This window comes from Alligator mississippiensis, chromosome 6 (assembly GCF_030867095.1).
Source record: "Alligator mississippiensis isolate rAllMis1 chromosome 6, rAllMis1, whole genome shotgun sequence".
Lineage (NCBI taxonomy): Eukaryota > Metazoa > Chordata > Crocodylia > Alligatoridae > Alligator > Alligator mississippiensis.
The window spans coordinates 50,815,288-50,831,444 of NC_081829.1; the positions used below are offsets into that span (position 1 = coordinate 50,815,288).

At 45.1% G+C, this 16,157-nt stretch overlaps 1 long non-coding RNA gene across 1 annotated transcript in view; it reads left to right on the forward strand.

Moving 5' to 3' along the window:
* Positions 1-208: 208 nt before the first annotated feature.
* Positions 209-16,157, forward strand: part of LOC132251259 (uncharacterized) — a 45,438-nt gene continuing 29,489 nt past the window's right edge. Inside the window, exon 1 of the long non-coding RNA XR_009463215.1 lies at positions 209-287. This is a non-coding gene — a long non-coding RNA (uncharacterized LOC132251259). The remainder of the gene's footprint in view (positions 288-16,157) is intronic.

The following is a 16,157-nucleotide window of genomic DNA, read 5'->3' on the forward strand; positions in this document are numbered from 1 at the left end:
TCTCAAGAGATTAAGGCAGAATGGCTGTAACCAACCCCCAAAGCACTGCTCCTTCTTGCCATCAGCTCACTGCTACAATCCTTATACGTGGCAGAGCACAGGGTGTGTCTGCCACTTTAAGGGCCTGGAGCTGGCAGCCTCCAGGTGCCTGATTAAGGCAGCCATTTTAGAGGCAAGGGCTGCCTATATAAGCAGGGCAGTTGCCTGTAGGAGGCCAGGCAGCAACATTGCTTGGCTGAAGGGCTGCTGAGAACAAACTGGAAGTAAAAGGGAGCTGCAAGGGGTTGGTAAGGAGGCTCCTGGGCATGACCTGAAACTGCACCCTGCTGGGACTGGGTGGCCTGGTGGGGTTCTCAGTGGCGCGGGAGTCCCCAGGAAATGCCAGGCCAGTTATCACCCCGGTGAAAGGTGGGTTGGGGTGCCTTAACCCCTAGCTCCCACCACCACTGGGTGGGTTACCCTTGTGTTTGTTGGGTGGCCCAGAGGGCCAGTGTTGTGAGGGGCCTAGAGAGGGCGGACCCTGAGAGTGTGATTGAGTACAGGGCGTGGTGCTGCGGTTGCCCCTAGGAGAAAGGGAGTAGTGGCACGGTGAGGCCCGAGGATACGAGCGAGCGGCTAGAGACCCAGCCCAAAGGGGAGAGTACCCTTGACTGGCCCAAGCTGGGGCCAGGACTAGGGGAGTCAGAAGGGCCAGGGGCCCACCGCGAGGAATGCCCAAGAGCCGAGGGCCTGGGGTCCCGACTGGCCTGGAGGTGGGCCAGGGCAAGTGGCCGAAGGTCCCGGGGAGACCACACCCGAGAGGGGAACATGGCTTCGGGGGGGCTAGGTAGCCCGGATGACGGCGGAGTGGCCGCCTGATAGGAGAGGATCATAGAGGGGTCCTATGTGGATGATTCTGGGGCCCAGTGTGGGGCTGGTGATGATGTGAACACCATGATGCCATCTGCAAGGCTTGGGCTATAGTATTGGGGGAGGTCGGAGCTGCAGAGCGCCCCCTGGCATCAGGGCATTATAATGGGTAGCCTCCTGCTTAACTGACATTGGATTGAATCAATTATCATCAAAGGCGTGGCGGGCGAGATAGGCGGGCGGTTGCACAGAGACAGGCAGGCGGGCCACGAAGAGCTCGGCCCTGAGTAGGCCCCCTGTCACATTATATAATTTCAGTTTTCATTGTTGATACCTATTTTTGGTAGCTTTTACCTCCTGATATTTTATGGCATTTACTGTTAAAATGTCTGGGAACCTCTCCAGTCTCTCTGCCCCTTTCTGCAAGCCCCTCGGCTGTTCTAATTTACACTGTATTATTTAACCCCCTTTAGTGAGTGGACCAGCGAGGAGGATATCTGTAACTCAAACTGACAATCCACACGTGAACCCTTGTCTCTTGCAGCATTCCTTAAATCCATTCCAGTGCCACTACAAATAGCATAAATCACGATCTAATGGTCTACAGAGGTGCAGGGTTGGATCAGTGTGTGCTGCACCAGTGACACAGTTCTTAGTCAAAGTTAAAGGCAGATTTCTTCCAGCAACTTGTTTAAATCCATTGGAGCCAAAATTTTGGCAGGCATGCAACAAATTAACCCCACAATATCCCTGGGTGCCACTGCAATCCCCTTCCCCCTGCCCTATCCTTTGCTCTGCTTTCTGCTCCCTGTCCTGGCTCTTTGCCCTATCTGCTGCTGTGCAGCCTGTCCCCTCCCTGATCTGCTGCATGCCACACACCCAGGTTGCCTGTGGCTACTTTGTGGCACATAGACCAAGAGCAGCCAACCTGTGGTACAAACCAGGGGTCAGCAACCCCTGGCACATGTGGTGAGCACGGCATGTGAGGTCATTTTGCTTGGCATGCTACCACCAGTCTGGGCTTTAGGCAGCTGCTGCCAGCCACCTGGGCTGCTTCCAGCAAGCGGCTAAATGGCTGCAAGCCCTGCTGCAAACAGACCAGGCTCTGTGGTTGGCAGCAGATACCCAGAGCCTGGGCCAGTTGCAGCCAGGAGGCTGCAAACATCGGCTCCAGACTCTGGCATTAGCTCCCTACCGGCAGGTGCGCACACACCTCAGAAAAGATGGTGGGGGAGGGGCCTAAGGCAGTGCAACCCCAGCCTCTCCCCCACTGCCCGCACAGAGCTGATGACTGGGCTCTGGAGCTGCTGTCTGTAGCCAGTCTGGGCTCTGGGCAGCTGCAGCAAGCGATGGGTAGGCTGCAAACAGCTGTGCCAGGCTCCACAACTCCAGCATCAGTTCCATGCTGGCGGCAACTGCACGTGCACCTCAAAGCAGCCAATGGGTGGGCTGTGCTGCCTCAGGCCCTATCCCCCACTGTCTGCTCCAAGGCGTGTGTGCACCCGCTGGTATGGAGCTGATGCTGGAGCCTGGAGCAGCTGTTTTCAGCCTCCTGGCTGCAGCTGGCCCAGGCTCTAGTAGCTGCTGCCAACCATGGAGCCCAGGCTGCTTGCATCAGGGCTTGCAGCTGAGCCCATCTGACTTCCACCTGCTCCAAGCCTAGCCCCAGCCCAGCCCCCAACCAGGATGAGGTTGGTGCTGCCCCTTGCCAGGAATACTGCACTTTTTGCAGGCTTAGCTGTGCAGGGTGGGTGGGTGGTTGGGCTGATGGACAGGCTCCGGGCCAGGGCCTCAGCCAGCTGTGCTGCAGCCCAGGGGCTGGCTCCCCAGGGAAGCACAGGAGCTCTGGAAGAACCAGGGCATTGTTGGGTCAGACTTTGTCCAGTGGCCTGGCTCCATTTGTCCACACATCTTGTTCTGTGTGTTTGTCTACCTCTGCTTGGTTCTGTGCATCTGTGTGCACACATGTCTGATTCTGGATATGTGCGTGAATGTGTCTGTTCTGGGTGTGTTCTGGTTCTCTGTGTTTGTGCACGTGTGTGTGTGTGTGTGTGTGTGTGTGTGTGTGTGTGTGTGTGTGTGTGTGTGTGCGCGCGCATATCTGGTTTTCTCTTAGGTCTCCTTTTTCTTTCTCTTTCTCTCTATCTCCCCTCTTCCCCTTATTTGTCTCTCTTTTTTCTCTCTCTCGCGTTGCAACATGCTCAACAAAAAAGAAATACACAACAACAAAAGCAACATTTATGATTATTAAATATACTAATATGTAGTGCATCCTGCCATGTACCTGCCCCCCACCCTCATTTTGTTTTTCTGGCACGCCAGCACTCCAGCACCTTCCAAGGTAGACATTATGTTTTTTTTCAGCGCTCCAGCCAAAAAACACTGTCTACTCCTGGTCTAAACTACTTAAAAAATCTGAGATCCTTTCTTATCCTATCTTTTTGTTTTTAAGGGATTAAAAAAATACTATCAGGAAACCTGGAATGGTAGTTAAGTGGAACTGCAGATGCTCATCCAATAAGGATTTCTACCTGTGTAACTATAAGATGCTGTTGATTAGTCTGTCTGATTGTGTCTCATCCATGTGTGGGTCTGCAAGTGAGGAAGGGTTTAAAGCATTTCTTTTCAGATCATAACTGCAAATCTTGCACTCTCCAGGAGCTGCTGCTTGGTTGTGCAATAGCAATACTCAGGAAGGGGTATTGAAAAGGTAGAAACTTTATTCTTCCCTCCCCTTATGCTGTACTAGACCTGCCTCCTTGCAAAAGAGACAACATAATATACTGCTGCAAGCAGTAGCATAACTAGGGGATGGTAAACAAGGCACCAGCCTCAGGTGCCAACTTAAGAGGGGCAGTGGCAGCGGCAGCAGCAGCAGCAGCAGCCAGAGCCTGCTTTTGAGTTCCCAGTGTAGGGAAGACTCCCACAGTCTCAGAACCCATGTCCCTCTAGCTCTTCCCTCCCAACCCCACCACTCCTTGCAAGGTTCACTTAGAACGCCAACCCCGATTGTTATGCCTTTGGCTGTAAAATATGTAATGATACACATACATAATACTTCTGTGTACCAGGAAGCTCCAGAAAGGGTTTATCTCTGCAGTAGCATGTAGTCAGTTAAAAAAAAAAAAAAACCTTATAATCATAACATGTGCATAGATTGTGACAAGTGTTTTTCTTTGGTATTGCATGCCAAAGGTATTAAGCTGAAAGCACCTAATACTGTTGCATATATGGAAGCTATGTCTTCTTTTGAAACATTTGGTACAGTTTGCTATTGAAGAGATGATACCAGCAGTGAGGATGGGACTTTTGATCTGCCTCAGAAAGACCTTTTTTTTTTTTTCTTTCCATTTGTTGGGGACTCCAAGAATACTAAAACATCACATTTGAATACATGTTATAAATGTTGCCTGTATCTTTTCTTTTCATGTAGCTGAGAATTCTTCACTCTTTAACCTTGAACTTTCAAACTTTTAAAGCTTAGGGATTCAAATACTTGTAACTGAAAAATCTGTCACTTGCAATTAATTTAAGCAAGGAACCAAAGCAGCACCAAAAATTCACATTGCTTTGCTAGATCCTGAGTATGAATGAGTTTAGCTTGATCTTTTCTCTCCACAAGGAAAGACAATACTCTAGGGGGCAGGCTTTGTCTGTGTTTGAAAAAAATGATTTTCAAATAAAACCCAAACTCAAGAAAGGCTAAATAATATCTTGGCTACTTAGTTTTCTTTTTATTCATAAATCAGACAAATCAATAATTGTTTAAAATGTGAACACTTTAATTTGACTGCATTACACTAGAAATAAAGGTATTATTAAATTAAAGGTACTACAGTGATGGGGTCATGATGTCTGTATGAAAAGACAAATAGCCTTTTTGGTAGCATTAGCTTTTTTCCCAGTAGTATTGGTATGTTCTGCACTGAAAATTACAAATGCTAGGTATCTAGAAATACACTTTATCCTGAAGTTACCTTCTTGTCAATCTGGGCACATACTAACAGAGAGAAGCAACATTATTTCAATACATTTCAATAATAAAAACTTTATTAAAGAATTCACTTGAATGTTACCAGCTCTCTATTAGTCCACATCCTGAACCAGCTTTGTGACATTGTTTGTCTTCTCTGTTATCTTAATTGGCTGTGCAGAATTTTGAATGAAAATGTCAGCTCAGCCTAGATTGTGTGGGTTAGCTGTTACACTTGTTGTGTAGGTGAGGCAGGAAGACAGACAAACGGATAGGTGGGATAGGCACCATTACAACCAGGAGGTGGCAGCAAGCACTCTGCTCTTTTGTTAAGTCAAGAAAAAACTAAAAGCATTACAAAAATAGAGCCAGATCGTCAGGCAGGGCAAAATGGTGCAGTACCTTAGAAGTCAGTGGACTGAGGTTTTATTCGGGTATTATGGGCAAAATCCCAATGTAAGAATATAGAGAGTACAGAATAGAATCTGGCTCAGGCTTGCCACGTAAATACAGTTAGCAGCACTTAGATATATTTCAAAACAGAATTATCTCCCCAAAGTTTTGTGAAATTGCTGATTTACTATTGCCACACTTCCACTGTGCTGTGAAGCAACATGCATTATGCTGCTAAAAAAATCATATGTCCAATGTGAAGTGCTGGAGTGGGGAGTCTGCCTAGGAAAAAATGAAAATTGTCTTTTATTCAGTATTCCATAGTTCTCTTTTATTTGCCATATATAAAGGCAAAAAAACAAAACATAACAAAAAACACACACTCTAGAAAGATTTGATATGTTTTTGAACAAAACCTGATTTACCTTTACTCTGCTCCAAAGCTGGTCAGCAGGGGTAGTGGAATAATCATCTTTGTACATGGTGAGATGTTTCAACTGAATGAGGAGGGTTGTGATCTGTAAAGCAAGGGAGAGAGAGAGTCTGTAATTTAAACATCAGTTTGAATGTGTCTCTTAATTACAGTGTGTTTATATAGCGATTTTTTTCTTCTCTAGGTTGTTTTTTTTTTTTGTTTTTTTTTCCTTCAGAAACTGTTTCAGTTCACCTTTTAAAGCATTCACAGTCTCTGGACATTGGGTGAAATGATTAATAGCCTGTATTGGTGTTTTGTTTTTTTTTTTTAAATGAGGAGATACAGTAGCATGAAGCAAGGAATAGCAACCTTAAATTTCCCATTATGTTTTCACTTTTGGAAAGGGTACTTGGAAATGACTATTTCTTTTGGAATGTCAGTGATTTTTTTTTTTTTTTTTTTTTTTTTGACTATTAACAATCTTTGCATGGTTCTTTTAAAGGCAGTAAGTGTCTTCATTTACATTTTTGCTGTTGCTGATGTTTTAATGTAGTTAGAAATTGATCCTATCTAATTTGATTTTTAATGAAATATAGAAAATAGATTATTTGTGTGTCTCAAATTATGTAGCTATGAACATGTGTTTTAAATGAAATATACAGTAAAACTATAAATAATAAAGAATGGAGGTGGACAGGACCACTTCTAAAAGAAGTGTGATATTTAGAAAGTCAGTTATTTTTCTTTCCCCTAAGCATGTCCTAGTAAAGTTTAAATGTCTGTTAATTAATATTTAACTGATCCTTAATGACAATGAAATCTTCTGGCAGTGGGTCTTTCACATGAAAATTAGTCTGATGGTTGCTCTGCAGAATTGGAATCACTGTTAATATGGTGGCCAATTAATTACCCTGGTATCTTAATTCAGTTGCATTCAAGGGCAGTGAAGTGAGAATATCATAATCAATTTGGGTAGAAACTTAAATTACAGGTATGTCAATGTGGTGGATGTGCACTAGAATGAAGGTCAGGGAGACAATTCCAAAGCTTCTCATTCTTATTGAGCTGGGTTAAGATGCCTGACCCACAGCTGTCGATAGGAAAATGCTGTGATTAAACCCTAGTCCCTGGCCAACAGGCTCTTTGACTTTATCCGTATTATCTCTGTTTAGAGGTAGATTGCAGCTTAAAATGCATTATACTGAGAGGATCCTATTTAAATTTCCCTGTCTCCACCCAAAAGCATAAAGGTAAATATTCATTTTTTTTTATTTTTTTTTTTTCTTTCTGACTGATTCATCCTCACTTCAGGTAAGCATATTGATTAATGGATAACTGTATGCAACAGGTCAAATTCTCAGGGAGGTTGGCACATGTAGGGTACATTCAGTTGTTACATTTAGATTGACTTAACCAGAGTTAGAGTACTTAAACTGCCTAAAAAAATGATGCATCTGATTTAAGTTCATTCACTTGAGTAAATGCACAGACTTAGATTGAATTCAGGTTATTCCAATCTAAGAAAGGATTAGCCCAATCTCCTGAATGCCTTTGGGAGACCATATGCATTTGGAATGCAGCCCTGGGCTGGGAAAGCCCAGCTGCTCACTCCAGCCCAGGGGCTATGCTATTCCCACCCATAAACTTGGCTGAGAGAGTTTTAGCCCCCTAGGCCTGCACACCCCCTCCCCTTCCCCTGAGTCACGTAAATCGGGCTCCCTGTACAGCTCCTGGGAGCTGTGAATTGCTGCATACGTTGCCCACAACAAGAGCAAACTCCTGGATGTGCTGCTTCCAGTCTAGGTGTAGGCAGCTTAAAGAAAGTGGCCTACACTTAGACTGGGTGTGGTGAATGTTTTTTGCACCCCTAGATTCTGATTTTTGGCTTTTCCCATGGGCTGTTTCTGCCATGCTTACCAAGACTAACAATGGTTTTGATGTCTATTGGAGTTTTGGCTCAGGAAGGAAAGAAGGACAGTAGAGCTGATCCCTACAGAGTGGGAGAACAGAACATTAGATTCTAGAGTCTAGGTGCTTCATATGGATCTGAACAGAATATTTTCCTTGAGAGTACAGCTGCAGTGTGAACAATAAAATAACCCTTCCACAAACAACTGCAAATTTTTAAATGCATAGAGACTGATCTCACTGGCCAACTTTTGCCCTTATATACATGCATACAGCTCCTGGTAAAGTTAATGACTTTAGTGGAGCTACTGCAGTATATACCACCTGAAGGTCTGATCTTGTCTATAAATAAGAGCAGAATTTAGCCCAACATTACAATTAAAACTACTGGTAGAATATGAGTTAAATTATGTTTTTTCTCTCTCTTCATGTATTAACTTTTGAACTCTGGCATACTATTTCAGACATACTGATAGCCTGGCTTTTTGGCCAAGTCTAAATGATTTCTTACTTCTGGACTGATATCTGTAATTTCCAGTTATTTTTATTTCCTAGCTGCTGAGATAAGAGAAGTACAAGAAAAGAACATGAGTGGGATCACATTCTTCTTTCCTACCAGAAAAAATGCATGGGAGGGTAAAACTACTTTTAAAACTTAGAGAGAGTGAATGCTTTTTCCCTCCTAGTGCCTTAGCTCAGTCGTTCCAGGTAACGTGAGGATTCACTTGGAAATTCAGTTCTGTTCCCAGGGATCTCAAGACGTCAAGGACACGAATCTCCATCCCTTTAAGCCTCAAATAATGTCCTCCTCCTTGCTGACATGGGTGACATGGGAATCATGTTTTCATAAGCTTCCCATTGCAATAATGTATCTACTCTGTAGTCCAAAGAAGTTGTGATAGATGAGGAGAAAAGTTAACTCCCACGCCAGTTTCTGTTAATATTATACAGAGTGCTGCACTCCTTTATTCTTTTTGTCTGCTGGGATCTTTCCCCTAGTACCTTAGAGAACTATTTTTTTGACTTCTGGAAAAGAGTGGAGCTTATATCCTACATAATGGTCCTTCTCTTTGTTGACAAAGAGTCTTGAATCCTGCATAGAAGAATAGGTGCAGGGGTTATAAAACATGCTAAAGGGATGGAATCCTTCATTACATGTTTAACTCTCCTATTCTAATACTTCTATGTATTTGGATGATTGGATGTGAGGTTAGACGGTGTGCTCTACCTGGCATTGTCCTTTTACTGAGGTATTGATTTTGAGCATAAAGCTACTCTGTATCTTATACTGTTTGATACATAACTGCTAATACATTGAGGGGTAAAGCTCATGTTTTGAGTAGAGCCAAAGATAGTGCAAGAGCCATGATACCAGGCTGAATGTGCAAGTGGCCATGTTGGCTACAAATGTCCAACTTGGGATCCTTAAAATTCTAGTTTATTAGGCAGATTGAAACACTGTAATCATAAACCTTGGGGCTGGTGCACACACGCAGTAGCAGGCTACAGAGTCAGGTATACCTATCCTACAAGCTCTGGAATCTGTCGTTGAGGGTTCTTTCAGTGTGGTGTTATCTTCCAGAAGGGGGTCGCCGGCTGGTCCTTCTGGCTGGACAGGTCTGGTCGAGTTGGAGATCAAGAGGGCGCCACTGAGGGTCACTTTTCACTGCCTTTTATCTGTCCTTGGCAGACTTTGGTGACTCCCCAACTTTCTGGTTTGCCCAATCCAGGGGTCATTGACCCTCATGGGACTTCCCCCCCCCCCCCCCCCCCCCCGGTGGCTACTGGACAGCATCTGTCAGCCCCAGGGGTCGTCCGCATGTACGTGCAGGTTTAGGAGTCCGTTGATGAATTTAGAATAGGGCTCTGGGAGTGGCCGATCTGGAGATATTCAGCCCAAAAGTTGGTCTCTAGTGTTGATTAAGTCAGGCCAGGGCTTCTAGCCCTTGATCAGTGAGGTATAGAGATTTCCTGGTTGTTACATTGTCTTCTATTGAGTTCTTCCGTTGGTTGATCTGCAGCTTCCAGGTGTTAATTGCTGCCTGCTACTGTGTTACACATTCAATCATGTTACACATTCAATCACTGATTCACTCGCTCTTTCAGGGGCCAGCCTGATACTGTGAAGGGCAGTTTGATTCCTGCCTTTGTTAACAATGTTACAATAAATAACTTACTAAAACACATTTAGTTGAAAGGTGAGGAGTATAAAATATAAGCTACAAATGCCATGGCACACAAATAGATAAAAATACCAAACTACAAGGGGAGATACAAAATGCACACATACACATTTTAAAATACAATTCCTTATCTTAAAGTGAAAGAGAGAGGAAGGAAGAAAAGGTAGAAAAAGAGAAACATATCCAAAGAGGGGAGAGCAAATGCAGGCAAGAGGAAAAAGGGGCTTTCTGCTACATTATTCCCCCCCTTGACATCGGCCTTACACAAGGGTGATGTCACTATACTGTTTGAACACCATTGTTCAGCTATATAGACAGGAGGTGTGTCATCTTCAGCTGGTTTGAAGTTAAAACGAAACTTAGGCAGTTAAAAGATATTGACAGAGAAAAGCCTTGGGGGGTGGGAGAGAGAAAATAACATAACGAGGTTGATTTGAACAGTTACAATGGTATAGTTGTCTCTTTGCTTATTAAAATATGACTTTGAATGCAGTGTTTTGTTGTTTGTTTGTTTTTTTTTACACACATCTTATTATACTGATATTCTAAATAGCATTTAAATCCCTAAGAGAAGTACAGAGAAAAACCAAAACCAAAAAAAAAAACCCAACAAAGTACACATGACCCTTAATAAATATCCTTTTGCTAACCAAGTGGAATATAAAACCTTTTGAGAATTGCTGCCCTTATTTCAAATATCAGAACAACCTTCCAGTCCAACCGGACGGAAGTGTTCTGGTCTGGGATCCACAGACAGGTCCAATTTTTAGATGAGGTATTACCAATTACCCTTATTATATCTTTATGATATCATATCTATTGAAACTGACAACTTAAAACAAACCAGACAAACAAACACAAAACATATAACAAGACAACACAAACAGACAAGACAATTTTTGCCATGGCTGTGATGAGGAAGATGCTGCTGATAGTAGTGAGGCCTCATGGTTTGTCAGTCACCTTTGACTATACTGTGGTTTCTGCAAAAGAAAACAAACACACACAAACCTGCCAAGGAAAACTCCTTGCAGCGGCTGATTATTCATATTTAAAAAGTGCAATGCTGACATGTGCAGTGGCAGTGCACACAGCATTTTCCATTTTTTTTTTTTTTTTTTTTTTGGGGGGGGTACTTTTCTTTTATAGTGAAAAAGTGGAGCAGTTACCTACAGGAGGGTGGCCGTCACAAGTCAAAGACTTCTCTGGCCTTTTCCTGCCTCAACATCGAGGTGGGCACTGATCAGCCCGTCCGATGCGTATTTTCCAACGGCTCAGCCGTTCCTTCCTGCTAGCCAAGAAGGGTGGCCGGCAGGGTTAAGAGATTGTTCCTCGAGGGTTAGGTGGTTGGTGGCTCTTTTTTCCTTTTCTTCAAGCTGGGTTACTGGGATGCTCTCCTCATGACACAAAGAATCCTATTAACAAGGCTAGATTCAGGGTTAGATCTATTTTGCCCCCTTAAACAGTTTCTTGGGACATATGTACCCATTTTCCTGATTTAGGTCCCATTTCCTCCTATATACATTTAATGCAGCTCTGGTGTTCAGGAGTGCACTGGTATACCCTTGAGTTCCCACTGTAACAGGTATTTGGGGTCTCCCTCCTGGATCCCAAATGAGGGTCCCCAATTTCTCCCATGAGCCAGGGCTTTGCTCAGGGGTCCCATTATGGGGGCTCCATCAGTGCTCCTCGGAGACTGGGGCTGAGGCTGCTACCCTGTTAGAAAGGGGAGGTGCTGCTCCCTCCCTAGTCAGCTCTGCCATTCTGATAAGCAGCTCGGCTAGAGGCTTTCCATGCCATCTCCCTTTTGGTTCCCCATGCTGCAAAAAAACTTCCAAACTGCTGACCGAATCCCATTTCCCCCCTCTCTTTCCTTTGATACCCTGGGGTTAACCCAGTGTGGGCTGGGGCAATAACTTGGACCCCCAACCCCCCTATCAGTTTTGGGGTATGCACTTTCATTAGAGTAGGTAACCATATAATCTGGTGTGTCATTAAGCTTTTCTTTGAACTGGGTGGCTGCAATCGCCCCCCCTTGACGTCCAATTAACCTCTCTGCATCCTGAGTCCAGGCTAGGACTTCTCCCAGCACATATCTCCCAGTCTCTCAGAGCAGCCCCATCAGTCCAATTATGGGCTGATGCATCCCCTCCTGTACCTCCTTCCAAAACCCAGGAGGGTAATCTATACTTCTTATGTCTGAAGTCCTTTTGTTCTCCTTGTCTAGGGGCAGAACCGTCCCTGACAGCAATCCCAGCATAACACACCGGATCACATAGTCTCTAACAGATTCCCCAGGTGTCTGGTGGCTAGCCCCAAACTGTCCCTTAAATGTCTTTCTTCCCAAACTGATCCCCAAACCCACTATGCTCCGGAGAATATTGTCTCCCCCAAAGCTGTCCTCCTGATTCATAGCTGCCTGAATCTCTGGGGTGGCACAAGCCCTTAGTAAGCGGTGCCATTCCCGGACACTCAGAGTTTCACACTCCACTACATTCAGGGATTTCTGCAACCACTGTCCCAAATTCCTAATGTTAGCAGATACCAGGGTTTTGCCCAGGGCTGCTAGATCAGCTCCACTGAGGGGGACTGTTACCTGTGTGGTTTCTGTGGGTTTTCCCTGAGCATCCCGAGTGACTGAGGTCCGCCTGATTGCGCTCACCTCAGGCACCAGGGTCCTTTCCTGATCAGACTTAGGGTCTTCAGGAGAGGGCTCCCCTGCATCCTCTGGATCTCCCCATATCTCCCCACCCCAAATCTCTCCTGGATTGAAGGGGATGTCTGGATCCCTGGCTTGGTCTCCCCGGATGACAGCTGCTACTTGCAGGCTGCGCTCCTGGAGTTCCTTTTTTAAACGGTTAATGGTATTTAGATAGGGGCCATGGTTGACCTTGGCTCCCTACTCAGCTTGGTCTTTAGCCATTATTTTTACCAATTTTTGCAAGGCTTCTCGGCTAGCCTTTTCTTGGTCCAATAATTCCAATTTTTGGGCATTGTCTTGATTTATTTTTCTCAATTGCTCATTTTCATTTTCCAGATTTTGAGACAACCCCTTTAGAGTCTGATTACTGGTTTCCAATTGAATACATCTATCTTTTAGAATTTGGATTAGCTCCTCCTTTTCCTCAATTTCAGAGGCTCGCTGAGCTTTTTCCTCAACTGCTGTTTTTACAGCATGCCACAGCAGCCAGACCAAGGCACTGTGTTGCCTTTGAACCGAGGGTTTTTCACAAAGGCAAAATCTTTCCAATTGAGATTCAATGTCCCCTATGGAAAAGCCTGGGGTGCACACATCCTCCCTCCATGGGCTGGGTCCACCCTTCAGAATCTCCCTATGGAGAGGGGGAATTTCCTCCCTCCATACCCACTTATCTTCTTGGCCTCCTGCTCCAACCTTAGGGGCTTTTTTCCTAAACAAAGACATTTTCCTCAACATGCCTCAAGCCTCTCAGTTTCCTTGAGTCCTCACGCTCCTAACCAACTCTGCCCCTGCAGTTATATAACCAAATCCCTTCCTTGAGATATGCTCACCCCCTTGGGTGACAACTAAATCCAGACCCCTCCTTGAGTCTGCCCACCCCCTTGGGTGAGTCTTAATCCTAATCCAGCCCCTTGGGTGACTATTGCCCACCCACCTCCGTGGACGTGGGTTCTATCTGGAGACACAGTCTCCCCAATTACCAATCCGCTAATAATCCTAGAATAATGCCCGCGTTCTCCACCAAATAATGTTGGCTACAAATGTCCAACTTGGGATCCTTAAAATTCTAGTTTATTAGGCGGATTGAAACACTGTAATCATAAACCTTGGGGCTGGTCCACACACGCACATGCACACACATATACACACACACAGTAGCAGGCTACAGAGTCAGGTATACCTATCCTACAAGTGCTGGAGTCTGTCGTTGAGGCTTCTTTCAGTGTGATGTTATCTTCCAGAAGGGGGTCGCCGGCTGGTCCTTCTAGCTGGACAGGTCTGGTCGAGTTGGAGATCAAGAGGGCGCCACTGAGGGTCACTTTTCACTGCCTTTTATCTGTCCTTGGCAGACTTTGGTGACTCCCCAACTTTCTGGTTTGCCCAATCCAGGGGTCATTGACCCTCATGGGACTTCCCCCCCCCCCCCCGGTGGCTACTGGACAGCATCTGTCAGCCCCAGGGGTCGTCCGCATGTACGTGCAGGTTTAGAAGTCCGTTGATGAATTTAGAATAGGGCTCTGGGAGTGGCCGATCTGGAGATATTCAGCCCAAAAGTTGGTCTCTAGTGTTGATTAAGTCAGGCCAGGGCTTCTAGCCCTTGATCAGTGAGGTATAGAGATTTCCCGGTTGTTACATTGTCTTCTATTGAGTTCTTCCGTTGGTTGATCTGCAGCTTCCAGGTGTTAATTGCTGCCTGCTACTGTGTTACACATTCAATCATGTTACACATTCAATCACTGATTCACTCACTCTTTCAGGGGCCAGCCTGATACTGTGAAGGGCAGTTTGATTCCTGCCTTTGTTAACAATGTTACAATGAATAACTTACTAAAACACATTTAGTTGAAAGGTGAGGAGTATAAAATATAAGCTACAAATGCCATGGCACACAAATAGATAAAAATACCAAACTACAAGGGGAGATACACATTTTAAAATACAATTCCTTATCTTAAAGTGAAAGAGAGAGGAAGGAAGAAAATGTAGAAAAAGAGAAACATATCCAAAGAGGGGAGAGCAAATGCAGGCAAGAGGAAAAGGGGGCTTTCTGCTACAGTCTGAGCTGGCACACATCACCTGATGCAGCCACGTGGGGCTGGATGCCAACTGAGCCATTCTCACACAGTTGCACTGGGCACCTGGTCTTGCCTTTTTCTGTGTGTCTGTGTTTGGTGCCCATCGGGCTCTTCTTTCATGGCTGTATCCAGCCCTAGCTCAATCCAGCTATGTGAGAATGGGGCCTAATCCTCTGCTCGAGGGCCAGCCTGGCTAGAGCTGATCCATTTGGATGGAACTTGGAAATTTGGTAGTGGGGGAGCAGTGGCAGTGTTAATTGCCAATCTGGTAGCAGAGCTGTGCTGCTTCCCAGTGCATCCACAGGTGGTGGATAGTGGAATGACCTTTAGGTAAGGTTAGCTGTGAAATAAGCCTGGGTAACTCTGAGAATATGTAGTCATGGGCCAACTAGCAGCAGTACTACCAGGATGTGGTGAGGACAGAAGATGGTAATACTCTCCCTCCTGAAAAGTCACATATTCTCTGATGGTGCTGTGACATGGTGAGTATAGGTCACACTATAATAAGCCTGTCTAGCCCCCAGCCATGGATCTACAAATCCTTAACAGATGAGCAGGTGGAAGAATATGTTAGCATTTCAGTGACTGTAGATGAACGCTGCAATGGAATGAGATCTCCAGTTGTCTTGGCCTCCTTGCCATTGGATGATAGTCCTGTTCTGTCATGAGCTGTGTGGAAGCTGATGTGCTGATGGGAGCAGGATTGTGAGGGCTGGAAGCTCCTAGTCATGAACTGGCCTGAAGGTGGCATTTACAAGATCTAGCACTTGGATTAGCAGGAGTGTGATTCAGCAGCTGTAATTGGGACCAAGAAGTCCTTTTTAGGATTCTCTCTGCTCACTCCACATAGAGAAGGTGCCAGAAAAGGTTCCCTAAACATAGTCTGCCTACCCACACATTTCTTGACTGGATTATTGCATCCAAGGGGTTCAGCGGTCAACATCAACAAAGACACACAATCATTTTTGGGACCTGGAACATGAGGATCCTGATGGACAATCTTAATAGTGAATGCCCAAAGCACCACACTGCAATTGTGGCCTGAGAACTCAGGTGACAATACATTGGCATTGCTGCACTGAGCATGACCCGGCTAGTGGGAGATGGGAAGTTCAAAGAACAAGGTGGCTATAACCTCTTCTGGAAAGATTCTCCTTCTGGTTTATGACTTCATAGAGTTGGATTTGCATTAAGAATGAACTCATAAACCATCTCAATGAGTTCCCTATCAGATTTAATGAACACCTCATGACTCTCCATCTAAAATTGTCACAGAGCCACTATGTCACTCTCATAAATGTGTATGTCTCGCTTCTTGATTCTGCTGATGAAACCAAGGAGGGATTTTATGCCAACCTTGACCAAGTCCTCTCTGATGTTCCAGAGGGAGACAAATACATTCTGCTCAGCAATTTCAATGTCATAGTCAGAAGAGACTTGAACTTCTGGAATTAAACCATCAGCAAGGAAAGAGTGAGAAAAGTCAGTTTCAAAGTTTCCTCCTCTTGACCAAATGCACGGACTCACCATCGCCAACACCCTGTTCCATCAAAAAAAACAGGTACAAGACATTCTGGCAACACCCGTGTGTCCCAGCCACCTGTGAAGGGTTCAGGATTGAGAGTATGGTCAGGGGTAGAAAGGTAAGAGAGGTTTTATT